Here is a 12,786-nt window from a genome sequence, read left to right as displayed (position 1 = left end):
TATACCCAGCTAACCAAAAACAAGCTACAATTGAGTTATGAGGTTTTTGACCAGCGAATTTCTGAGGATTTTGGATATACGTGTTTAGTCTGTCATTAGAATGGCCACGTCTGAGGCAGTAAGTGCATCGCATTAACGTTTTGATTAACTTACAGATTATAAAGTTTACTGTAGCTATGTGGGTGCTCAGTTTTTTGTTGTTGTTGTTGTTGTTTTGTAATTTGGCCAAAATCTCATGTTATTAAAGACAAAGTACTATGCATAGGCTTAGTTAATACAGTGCTGGCTATGACTCGGTGACAAATGCTAGAGTGAGACACTCTTCCAAAGTCCCTTTCAAGGAAAGTCTGTTCAATCAGTGGCCATATTTGCAACGCCTCCAGACAGCTATGTCAGGCATCCAAGACTAAGCCATATCTACTTGAATGGGGGAATACTGATAGTCTCAAAAACTGCTAGCTGAACTCACAATTAAATAACAAAATTTGACATGAACTGTCCCATAAATGTTGTTTCTTATGTTTAAATAGTGTTAAAAAAGCCTATTTTTCAGGCTAGGCCAGCCAATGCGTATATGTTCAGCCCTATCTTAGAACAATGCAACATGAGCTACTAATGGCAGCTGCAGTGATGTGATGACTTTATTAATCAGCGATTGGCTGTTTTATTTAGAAGGTGGGACTATTCTTCTATATTGCGCATTGCACTTTAGTAATATGAGTGCACTGTCTTTGTATATCTAAGCCTTTGACTCTTCTACACTCCTCAAATACATAAAACATTAGCCTTAATGTAGTGCTTCTTGAGTAAAGAAAATGCTGTACTATTTCAAAGAACTAGTTCTTTATTTACCCCTGCATTGCAAACAAGCAGAGATGATTCAAATTGCGTGCAGCACTTCATTCACGATAGAGGTGGGGTGGAGTTATGAGGTTTGACTGACAGTTTGAGGTTCCAGTTTTAGTCACAAGCTCTTTTTCATTGGTTAAATATTTGCAAAACTCACAGACAGACGTAAATGTGAACTAATAGTAAGGATTTATGCAAAAAAATGAAAATGATGAAATATGGAGATGAGGTTTCCGCCCTACAATAATGGTATGTTCTAAGAATGTATTAGTAACGTTCCCATTAAAGGATTAGTTCACTTTCAAATAAAAATTTCCTTAAAATTTACTCACCCCCATGTCATCCAAGATGTCCATGTCTTTCTTTCTTCAGTCGAAAAGAAATTAAGGTTTTTGATTAAAACATTTCAAGATTATTCTCCTTATAGTGGACTTTAATTGGCCCTAAATGGTTGAAGGTCAAAATTACAGTTTCAGTGCAGCTTCAAAGGGCTTTAAACGATACCGGACGAGGAATAAGGGTCTTATCTAGCGAAACCATCGGCCATTTTCTAAAAAAAAATTATATACGTTTTAACCATAGACGCTTGTCTTGAACTAGCTCTCTTCTTCTTCTTCTCTATTAGAATTCCGGCAGTGTAGACGCTGCTAAGTTCATTACTGCCCTCCACAGGTCAAAGTTTGAACTAAATTGTCATATACAATATGCTAGTGCAAGTATATAACAATTACTTCAAACTTTGACCTGTGGAGGGCAGTAATACACTTGGCAGCGTCTACACTGCCGGAATTCTAATAGAGAAGAAGAAGAAGAGAGCTAGTTCAAGACGAGCATCTATGGTTAAAACGTATATAATTTTTTTTTTTTTTTAGAAAATGACCGATCGTTTCACTAGATAAGACCCTTATTCCTCGTCTGGGATCGTGTAGAGCTCTTTGAAGCTGCACTGAAACTGCAATTTTGACATTCAACCGTTTGGGGCCAATTGAAGTCCACTATAAGGAGAATAATCCTGGAATGTTTTCTTCAAAAACCTTAATTACTTTTCGACTGAAGAAAGAAGGACATTGACATTTTGGATGGCATGGGGGTTGAGTAAATTATCAGGAAATTTTAATATGAAAGTGAACTAATCCTTTAAGTTATGAAAATGTTATTTCCGAAATTTTCTCTGAATGTTCAAAATGTCCAGTTTTTTAAAATGCAGTTTTGTTTTTTAATGCGAACATTAAGGAAAACTTTTTTTATTTTATCATTCTTCAAACATTATGGGATCATTACTTCTGAATGTTCTTTGAACATTCTGAAACAAGTTGGCCTAGTAGCATTTCAAAAATGCAATAAAAACATTTAAGGGAAAAAAAATGTATAAATAATGTTTTTGTGCTAACGTTTTGAGAACATTATTAAAGAATACGTTAAATGAACATTCTTTCAATGTTACTGGAAGATTGTTTGTTCATAACTTTCAGAGAACCTTCCTAGAACGTTAGCCAAAGTTCTGAGAACATTCCCTGTATGTGCTAAAAGCATATGAATTTACATAGATAGAGAGACAGACAGACATCCTAGCTTTCTGCATCTGTTTTTTACAGCTTTTAAACTCCCTTGAGAATTTTGGATGTTAAAAGCCCATAAGCACTGACATCTGTTATCAGTGCGGTTTGCATCAAACAACGGTTCATGTCAAACAAGGCTGCTTGTTTCACCTGAGATGGCCCTGCACCATCTCACGAACACTCATTTTATTTTTTTATGTGTTGTTTCTTTTGAAATTTGTGAGTGCAGTTCATAACACAATGCAAGAATATTTTGCATTCTCAGCGTTACCACAACGAGTCCATAGAGTGGACATTAGTGCTGCTTCTACATTCAGTTTTCAATCCATTAGTTAAGCATTCATGTCTGTACTCATTTCCATCAAATATGTTTGTAACCCAAGTTCCCTTGTATTGTAAAATATTTCTAACATGAAAGGTCTATATATATTGCATGGCAGCGATATGGCAGTTTTGTTCATTGAAATAAAGCTGAAATGAAATATAAATATTAGATGAAAAACTTAAATAACGTACTAAATTAAATTTACTAAAACCAAACCTGAAATAAAGCGAAATAGATTTTTTTTTTTTTTAAGAAAATAAATAAAAATGACGAAAGAACATAACAAAATGACTAAACTTAAGATAAAAATGAAAACTAAAATATAAAAATGGAAAAATAAAAGCTAATTTAAAATATAAATAAATACTATAATGGTATATAAATAATACTAAAATAACACTGATATGCTAATAGGCCTACATGCGCTTTTCAGTATGTCCCGTCTCAAGGAAATTTGTCAAACAGTAAGACAATAGCAAATCAACTCATTGGCTATGGAAAAATAATATTTGGTCATTTAAATGATTGGCAAATTAATTAAAATAGCAGAAGTGTTTTCTCTGCTGGGAAAAGTGGTACACTGGAGAAAAAAAATAAAAATGCAAACAGTGAAATAAAACCAACAACAAAAGCACAAATCCTTTCTTTCAAGAGAAAGCATATTTTCACGTCATTTCTTTCTCCTGCTCCCATTTTGCCAATACCTTTGAAATAAGTTGCTGCTTTTTATCCTTTGAGTCTGTTTTCTCACTCTTCTTAGCTCTCACATTCTCTCCCTGACAGCTGAATATGATGTAGCGGAGGCATAACCTAACCTGACATTTCTCTCTACCTATCCCATAAACACACAAGTCCAAGCTAATGATCAGGAAGCTCTTTCAGCAGACGTTTTACTTACCGAGAATCATCATCTACCTCTTTAGGCTGACTTTCTGAAATGTCAGAGAGGCTTTTGATTGCTGAAGAAATACCAAGAGTAGATGACTAGATAGAGTATTAACTCTTAACGTAGAGATTTTAACTTCCGTTTCATTGCACCAGTGCTGGGGAAGCTACTTTCAAAACTAATTTGCGTTAGTCTTGCGGCCTTTTTTTAAGTTGTACTTTCTCATTTCCTTTTTTTTAAGATGCAAGCAAAAGATGCAAGGATGAGATGCGATAACCAAAGCAAGACGTATTTGTAAAATTGAATATCCTACTCACTCAAGCATCCCTTCAAAGCGACGTCTCTGCAGCTGTGTTACCTCACTGTTCTTATGGGATATGCTGTTATGTTGTTGGAGCTTGATTAATCAAGACATCCTTAATAAATCGTAATAAATCAAGATGCACTGTTGAAATATGTGAAACGTATGTTATTGTTTTAACAACAAAGGTAAAACGTGACTTAAGAAGTGAAGGTGGAGGAGAATTTATGCATGTTGACTTGTGTTTTCTCTTCTGGGAGCTTCCTCTTTCCTTGAATCTCACCTCCTCAAAGTGCATTTAAAGAAATGACATGTCCTTCATGACTTCTTCGATCGATTTCCGGGTCACTGTCTGGAGGACGGAATAGCAAAGAAACGAGTAAGCAGCAGTTAGAGTATTGAGAAGCTTTCATTGAGCTGTCTTATCTCTCCACACACACACACACACACACATACATATATATATATATATATATATATATATATATATAAATGTGCTATATCAAATTCAGCAGCTGTCTTTGTGAGTGAATCTGAAGCATTATTTTAGCCAGCCACTCACTTGTTTAGTTATTGAATGAATCAGTGTTATGAATGAATCGTTGAATGAATTATTTAAATTTCTTTTAAAATTCACATGCTTAGTGCCTGAATTATTCAGTGTTTTTAAACAAATTGGTTGTGAATGATTCAAATGTCTCGCTAAGATAGACACTTATTTGTTTAGTTTCTGAATGAATCAGAAGGACGTTCCTTGAATGAATCAATCTTTTCCACAGATCTTTAAATGAATGATTCAAATGGCTTAGTCATGAAGACAATCAAACCCTGTCCCAAATGGAACCCTAATCCCTTGCGATCTTTCTCCAAGTCTACACTTTTGTGACATAATGCTGCTTTGACTTTTGGGTAGAAGTCTGCTGCGGAGCTTGCGTCTTGGCAAAAGTATGCATCGAGAGCTCATATCGGCTGCAAAGGGTGGCTTGCGAAGACCCTTCTGACAAATGACGAATGGGACATCAGTCTTGTGGACTTAATGGACATGCACATGCAGAGCCCATTAAGTCCACATTTGGGACAGGGCCTCACATGTTTCCTTTGTGAATGAATCTGTGTTTTTGAACAAGTCAGTTGAGTGAATGATGCAATGACTCACTCAGTTACAGTTACTCATTTCATTCCTGAATAAATCAGTGTTTCTGAACAAATTATTTCAGTTAATGATTCTCTGATAAAGCATAAGTAAGATAACTTGTCACTAATGAGTATATATAATCATTTATATAGATAGATAGATATAGATAAATAGATTGATTTATACTAACTACAGTGTATAAAATGAATAAAGACCCTAATAAAAAGTGATAAATAGCAGCATTTAACAGCCTAAAAATGTATACACTGCAAACACAGCTATAAAATTGTTTTAGTAAATCAGTGAATCAGTAGGAATGAACCAAATCCCCAAACAGCTGTGTAATTGTTGTGCTACTGAAAATATAGTTAAAGCAGCATAGCTACTTTTACTCGCCAACAATGCATTTTATGTTACGTCATAAAAAAACACTAGTAAACTCAATCAATCAATGTCTGGCTTGTGAAAGCACAAGAATATCTCCACTAGCATTGATTTCCCAGTGTCAACACAATACAGCAGACTGTCATTTCAGGTGACAGGAAACATACGTCCACATCTTTCACCAAACAGATCACACCTGATTTTTCACCAAGCGCCATCACAGTGTTTATTTCACACATATTTAACTGCAATCATTTGAGTAGATGAATAGCGCTGTCCTTGCTACCGATGCTTCATGGCTGTAATTGTAGAAAGTCCCATTTGTGATCTAATTGGAGCACAAAGTGCACTTGACCTCAGTGATCTGACAGGGCTCGTTTGGTTTAAGTGATAGCTCTGTTAAAGCGAGGTGGAATCAGTGGCCAAGTCTCACAGCGGTATCTCACGGCGCTGTAATTTCCAGGCCCCTCGGCCCAACAGGCTTCTCTGGCCATGATAAGCCATGGCGGCGTGACAACACTGAAGGCCATGTGCGTGTGCAGTGTACCTACTTGCTTGCTTTTTTAATTGCATGCTGTGCAAGATTTGCTGCTCGGAAGACGTGTTGATGGGAGAGAGGAAGGGTTATTTTTCTCATCTAGCTCCCCTTCCCTCCCACTTTGCATTGTGTCGACACTGATTATGCAAACCGCCCCCGCTGCAGGAGACGCTGGTTATTTAAGCACAGAACCTTTAGTGAACTATCCTCACTCTGGGTAATCTTTTCAGGTTTATCTGATGCTAACGGTGTCTGTAATCAGGAAATATACAAGCAGATGGGTGTAGCTCTGCATGCGGATACAATCCCTGCAAAATCCTGTCTGAGATTCCTCTTTGCATGAATGCGTTTGTGTAAATTACACAGATGTAAATGCATAGATGAAAGTGCAGCAGCGGCTCTTAAAATTCTCATAGATGGGTCTGACCCTCTATAACCCTCAAGGTTTTTTAAGGCTACGCTTGTAAAACAAGTCAAAGCAATTGACACGTTAATAAATCATAATTTGTGAGCCTCAAGAAGGGTAAAATCACAGCAACAAGGACTCAAGCAGTGGATATATTTTAGAGTTTTAAAGCTGTTCATTTGCAACCCATTTTACCTTCATAATGTGACAGATTTACTGTACGAGTGAAACAGGATATCAATGAGAGAAAAAAATGATTAAAAAGTGATATATAAACAAGAGGGTTTAAAAAAATAGAGCTTGGTGACATCAACCAAAAAAAGAAAATAGTTATTATATATTAAAGGGGACCTATTATGCAAAATTCACTTTTACATGGTGTTTGAATGTAAATGTGTGTCGGCAATGTGTGTACACAACCAACCTATAATGGTATAACTCCTCTTTTTTAATTCCCATAAATCATAAGCAGTGTCTCAGAACAAGCCGTTTGCAGAGTCTAGCAATGTGACATCACATTGCTTAAACCCCGCCCACGACTGCTGACGGACTCTGCCCTATTAGCATAGACCCCGCCCACAGTCCGCCATGTTTATCTCCTCGCCAGAGCATTTAACAACAGCATTCAAGTAAGAAACGTATTCTTATTAAAGCTACTAAAGTTATTCAATCAAGAGCAGTGAATTATTTTCTGTTTTTCTTTTGTTGTTTGATTCATATTAACAGCATATTTAGCAGTAGTACTGTATTATGCTGCTGTCACTTTAATACACAGATCTAATATATACATGCTATTTCTTTACTTGCTCTTTACGTTCACAGACATAACCGACTGCGTTTATGTGAACTTTGTGTGTTTTCGACATAACCTTGTCTGTTTAAGATGTGAAAGAGAACTTCGTTTAATACTCACGGGATGCGCTGTCTGACATCCAGCTTTCTGTGCGCGTGCTTTGGATATGTGCGCTCAGAAAACCATATATCAGAAGTTTAGACTGATATGGTTTTAAAACGCATGCAGATAATAAACTTTCATGATGATGAAGAACTGTAATGTCACGTGAGCATGAGCATAGAGATGATATTCAGATATTTTAGTTTCTGGCAGAGTATCCGAGGCGCAAGCTGTAAAGGCTCCGCCCTCTTCTGGAAAGCGGGGTGGGGAGCAGCAGCTCTTTTGCCTTTAAAGAGACATGCTTGAAAACAGCATGTTTTTCCTTCCACTCAAAAATGGGCATTTACAACATGGTATGATCTGTGAGGTATTTTGAGCTTAAACTTTACAGACATATTCTGGGTTATATTACATCTTGTGAAAAGGGGCATAATAGGTCGATAAATTATATAATTATGTGTATAACTGTACATTCGCAAATGTTTTTGTGTACATGTCAGGGACTATATGCTTCACTGGATGGATGTAATGTAATGAATTTGTTTTTGTAATGAAAAGCGTGTCCTTGTATTTTGAGTGGTAACTGTTGTATTAAAGCTAAAAGGCACTTGAGGCTATGCTGTACTGAGAAGCAAATGCAGCAGTCCAAAATAGCTTTTATGCAGACATCTAATGCTAAGATTTGGGATGTTTATATTCGATATCTCTGTTTTGTGACCATTCCATTAATACCCAACGTTTGCGAGGAAGGATCACAAAAGCTAAGTACTTTTAGGTTTATTTGATGAAATAGCTAGTCTTCTAGCAATCAATCCTTGCAGTCTGATGCTATTCAGTGCTGTGCAGGTGTATGAGGATATTTTTACACATGGCTGTCTCTCCAAATGTTTGTTAAACTGATTTTATCGTCATTTAAAGTGCCCCATTGTGCTTTTTTCACATTTCATTTATTACTCTAGTTTCAATTATTACTCTATTCTACTGCTAGAATTGATATGGTAAAACCAATGCCATCTTTACTGTTTGTATCACTGTGTATACAAGCACTGGGACTTTTACTCATTTGTGCATTTGATTTGTTCAAAACTGAATTTTTGCTCAAAAGTTCATCATTAACTGCCAACATGTATCTCATGTTATGGATTTCCCCATTAATTTCCGATTTTGAAGTGTTTCTATTGCACTTTTCTAAGTAGTAATTTGCAAATTCAGATGGTCTGAGCTATTCATTTCAAGGTTGTAGGTTTAAACCCTGCACTGAACCATTGTGCTGTTGATCAGTATACCAGAGAGACTATCCTTAACACATGAGGGACAGTAGATGTTTTCCTCGTTTAAACAATACTGTCAGCTTACAGTAACATGAGAGGCACTTATACAACTCTATAGTGCTGCATTATTCACACAGCTGAGTTGGTTGCCATGGAAACCATCCACACACACACACACACACACACACACACACACACACACACACACACACAATATGGCTTCAAAAACCAAGAGCTCTCCATCATCAGCGTGGCTGACAAACACAATCAGACCAACACGAGCTCCAAAACACAATCAATCGGGATGACAAAAGGGTAGCGCTCTAATTATGGTGAGGTTTATAAGGTGACGCAGTGATAATTGGTTAATATGTGTCAGCTGAGGAATGCCATCATCGCTGATCTAGTTTCTCAGGCAGCGAGAGCGACTCTTCTTGAGACACTTTTTATAATCTGAGTGAGACGATGACGAATAAATGAGTCTTCATTTATAGTGTTTACGTGCAGTGCTTCCAGGGTCTACGTCCGAATGCTGACTCATTATTGGCCGGCTCCTGCGTCAGCATCACACGCATTTGTCGAGCTGCTCACGTGAACAGCCTCTGCCAATATTGAGCCCATGTTCTGACACAGAACCTGGAAGCGCAGAACATAAACAGCGTATGAGAATGACACAGAAGAGAAGATATTGTTGAGTAAAGTCGTTATTTTTGTTTTGTTTTTGCACACAAGAAGTATTCTCGTCGCTTCATAAAATTAAGGTTGAACCACTGCAGTCACATGGACTCTTTTAACAATGTCTTTACTACCTTTCTGGACCTTGAAAGTGTTGATTATGTTGCTGTCTTATATACCTCTCGGATTTCATCAAAAATATCTTAATTTGTGTAACGAAGGTCTTACGGGTTTGGAACGACATGAGGGTGAGTAATTAATTACAGATTTTTTGGGGGGAACTATAAGCCATATGGTTGGATTAGCACTGTGCACTTCACAAGTATTAGTATAAATGGAGTTTTTCAAGGAATAACCATTTACAAGAGTGTGTAATTATGGGTTTTGTGTATGATGACCATCAACAAATAATTATTTAATAAAATATCTCTAAATATATATTTTAATATAAAATGGATATCCTAAAAGAGTCAATGAATGAAATACTTTTTTGCTCATTTTTGTGACACTATTGCCACCAAATGGATTTTCAGCCACCCCTTATACCCTGCCCCCCTCTTCCCAGAGTAGTAAGTAGGGCTGGGCGATTTTTCCGATTAATTCGAATTTAATGTTTTGCCTCGATTTTATTATTTTTTAAATCGAGAAATCGCGATTTTGAATAAAAATGTTAGCAAGCGTTACAATTAGACATGTTGACAATACAATGATAACCGTATTAGGAGAAGAAAATGATCCGACCTCATGATGGCGCCGGCGCGCCTGATTAACCGCTCTCATGTGACGCTCTATGAACGTAGAATACATCACTATTCTGGCTGTTCATTTAGAAATGCGTTATAGCGTTATAAAAATGAGACGCAGGCAGTGGAATGAGAAAAAAAAGGCAAAGTTATTAAACGCGAGTTTACATGTCTTTTTTTTTTTTTTTTTAACTTGACCGCCGTGTTTTTAGAATGCCGTTTCAGGGGTGAGACGCTGCAAAAGACGCGAGACCCAAGTGCAACACCTAAACATATCCGCCAAACATAAAAACAATAGGACAAATAGCGCAATGGAATGCAAAAACCTGTAAAGATCTACTACTGTATGTTTGATATTTCATGTTTGCATGATGGTGACAGGCTGAAAGCTGCTGTTGTTTTCTGTTTTTACAAAGCATTTGCTGTTAATAATAGCCTATTACTGGTGTTATTTATTGCTATTACTTTTTGGCTAAGAAATATTTAGCATTTTCTTATTTCTGAGTATATAGGATGTGTTTAAGACAAGTTCGTACAACAATTGCCTTCATATTTCAGGCATATTTCTGCAAAGATATTTAACAAATTGTTTTGCATTTACACCATGTTGATCACTTCATGTGTGGTGCACTTGGAATGGAACTTTTTATTAACCAGATTGTTAATAAAGAGAATGTTACTTAAATCATGTTGTAGTTAAGTTGACTAGTTAAACAGTAGTAAAAAAAAATAAAAATCTAAATCGTGAATCGGTCATCGTTCTGAAAAAATCGAGATTTTATTTTTTTGCCATATCGCCCAGCCCTAGTAGTAAGGTACATTAAACTTGAAAATTTTAATTTGAAATTACTACACTTCAAATATTTAAACAGATTGAAAATTAATGAGATTCCTCAGACATTATTTGATGTAGGGCAGTAAACATGACAAACATACAACAGAAAATAGTAAAATCTTGACTAGTGCATTAAAGAAGAGAAATAAAAATGTACACAAATATATATATATATATATATATATATAAACTCATATTGGCTATTCACTATATACAGATGCTATGAAAAATCAGCCATTTTAAGGTTAAAATTTATTCCTGGAAAAAAAGCATCTGAATTCATCCTCCTCTGAGTGGCTTTTAAATATTTCATAAAACAAAGGGGAAATGTTTGTGGTGGCCTGTTTTATCCTGCTGGCATGTTAACACATTGCTGGCAAAACCAACCAAGGCCAGCATGTGGTACTTAGAGAAAAGCTGCTGGTTTGCCCACAATCAAAGCTTCCCATTCGGTTTTCTCATGACCTTAATATTCCTCTTCAATTCTGCTTTCCACTTCACTCCCATCTGCCAGGCGCCAGGTCCATGCGTTTCACAGCTCAGATTATAATCTTCTCGGTTAGAATTACAATGCAAACCCCGAGTTAGGTCCAAAGGTACCGGGATATCCTCACTTTGTATGGTGATGATGGTGTGTGTGCTGATGGAGATTGAGTCCTGCTTCAGGATTAATGTGATGTAGTAAGATCCATAGAGCTCTTTCATTGAGAATGAAAGATAGTAAGTAATCCATACTTTGGATTATATCATCCCAGCAGTGTCCCATTAAAGCCACTCACTCAACACATGTTCCCTCAATCCATCATGCTCAAAATAGCCTTTACACCCTAGTGTCTTGCCACAAACAAATCTGACTATGCATTTAAAGGGTTCTTTAAAGGGTTAGTTCACCCAGAAATTAAATTACTCACCTTTATGTCATTCCACACCCATAAGACCCTCGTTCATTTTCAGAACACAAATTAAGATATTTTAGTTGAAATCGGAGAGGTTTTTATCCTCCATTGAAAGCAACGAAATTACCACATTCAATGTCCATAAAAGTAGTAAAAACATTGTTAAAATAGTCAACGTGACTGCAGTGGTTCAACCTTATTGTTATGAAGCGACGAGAATACTTTTTGTGCGTCCGAACGCCGGCTCAGTATTGGCTGACGCCTGTTCACGTGGGAAGCACAAGGCATGCGTGTGATGCTGATGGAGAAGCTGGCCAATAATGAGCCGGCGTTTGGACGTAAACACGGAAACAGCACTGCGCCAACTGTGTAACAGACTGACGGGGAAGAGGAAAAATTGTTGAATAAAGTTGCTATTTTTTTGTTTTCAATGAACAAAGGTCTCATGGGTTTGGAACAACATAAGGGTGAGTAATTAATGACAGAAATGTCATTTTTGGGTGAACTAACCCTTTAAAGGATTAGTTCACTTTCAAATGAAAATTAAAAAATCACCCTCAAGCCATCCTAGGTGTATATGACTTTCTTCTTTCTGACAAACACAATCGTAGAAGTATTAATAAATATCCTGATGCATCCGAGCTTTATAATGGCACTATGCGTTACAATGAGTATGAGCTGAAGAAAGTGTCTCCATGCACATCCATCCATCATAAACATATTCCACACAGCTCCAAGAGGTTAATAAAGGCCTTCTGAAGTGAAGTGATGCGTTTGTCTAAAAAAAATATCCATATTTAACAAGTTATGAAGTAAAATATCTAGCTTCCATCAGACCGCCTTCCGTATTCAAATTACGGAAAAAACAGAACTGGTGTCGCGTTAGTTCCGTAAGTTGAATAGGGAAGGCGTAGGACATACAGCGTAAGCTTTTTGAAGAATACGGAAGGTGGTCTTGCGGAAGCTAGATATTTGACTTCATAACTTGTTAAATATGGATTTTTTTTTTTTTTTTTTACACAAATGAATCGCTTCACTTCAGAAGGCCTTTATTAACCCTCCGGAGCCGCATGGAATATGTTTATGAT

Source organism: Ctenopharyngodon idella, chromosome 4 (assembly GCF_019924925.1).
Source record: "Ctenopharyngodon idella isolate HZGC_01 chromosome 4, HZGC01, whole genome shotgun sequence".
Taxonomy (NCBI): Eukaryota; Metazoa; Chordata; class Actinopteri; order Cypriniformes; family Xenocyprididae; genus Ctenopharyngodon; species Ctenopharyngodon idella.
The sequence above is the reverse complement of the archived record's forward strand: the minus strand, read 5'-3'. Positions refer to the sequence as shown.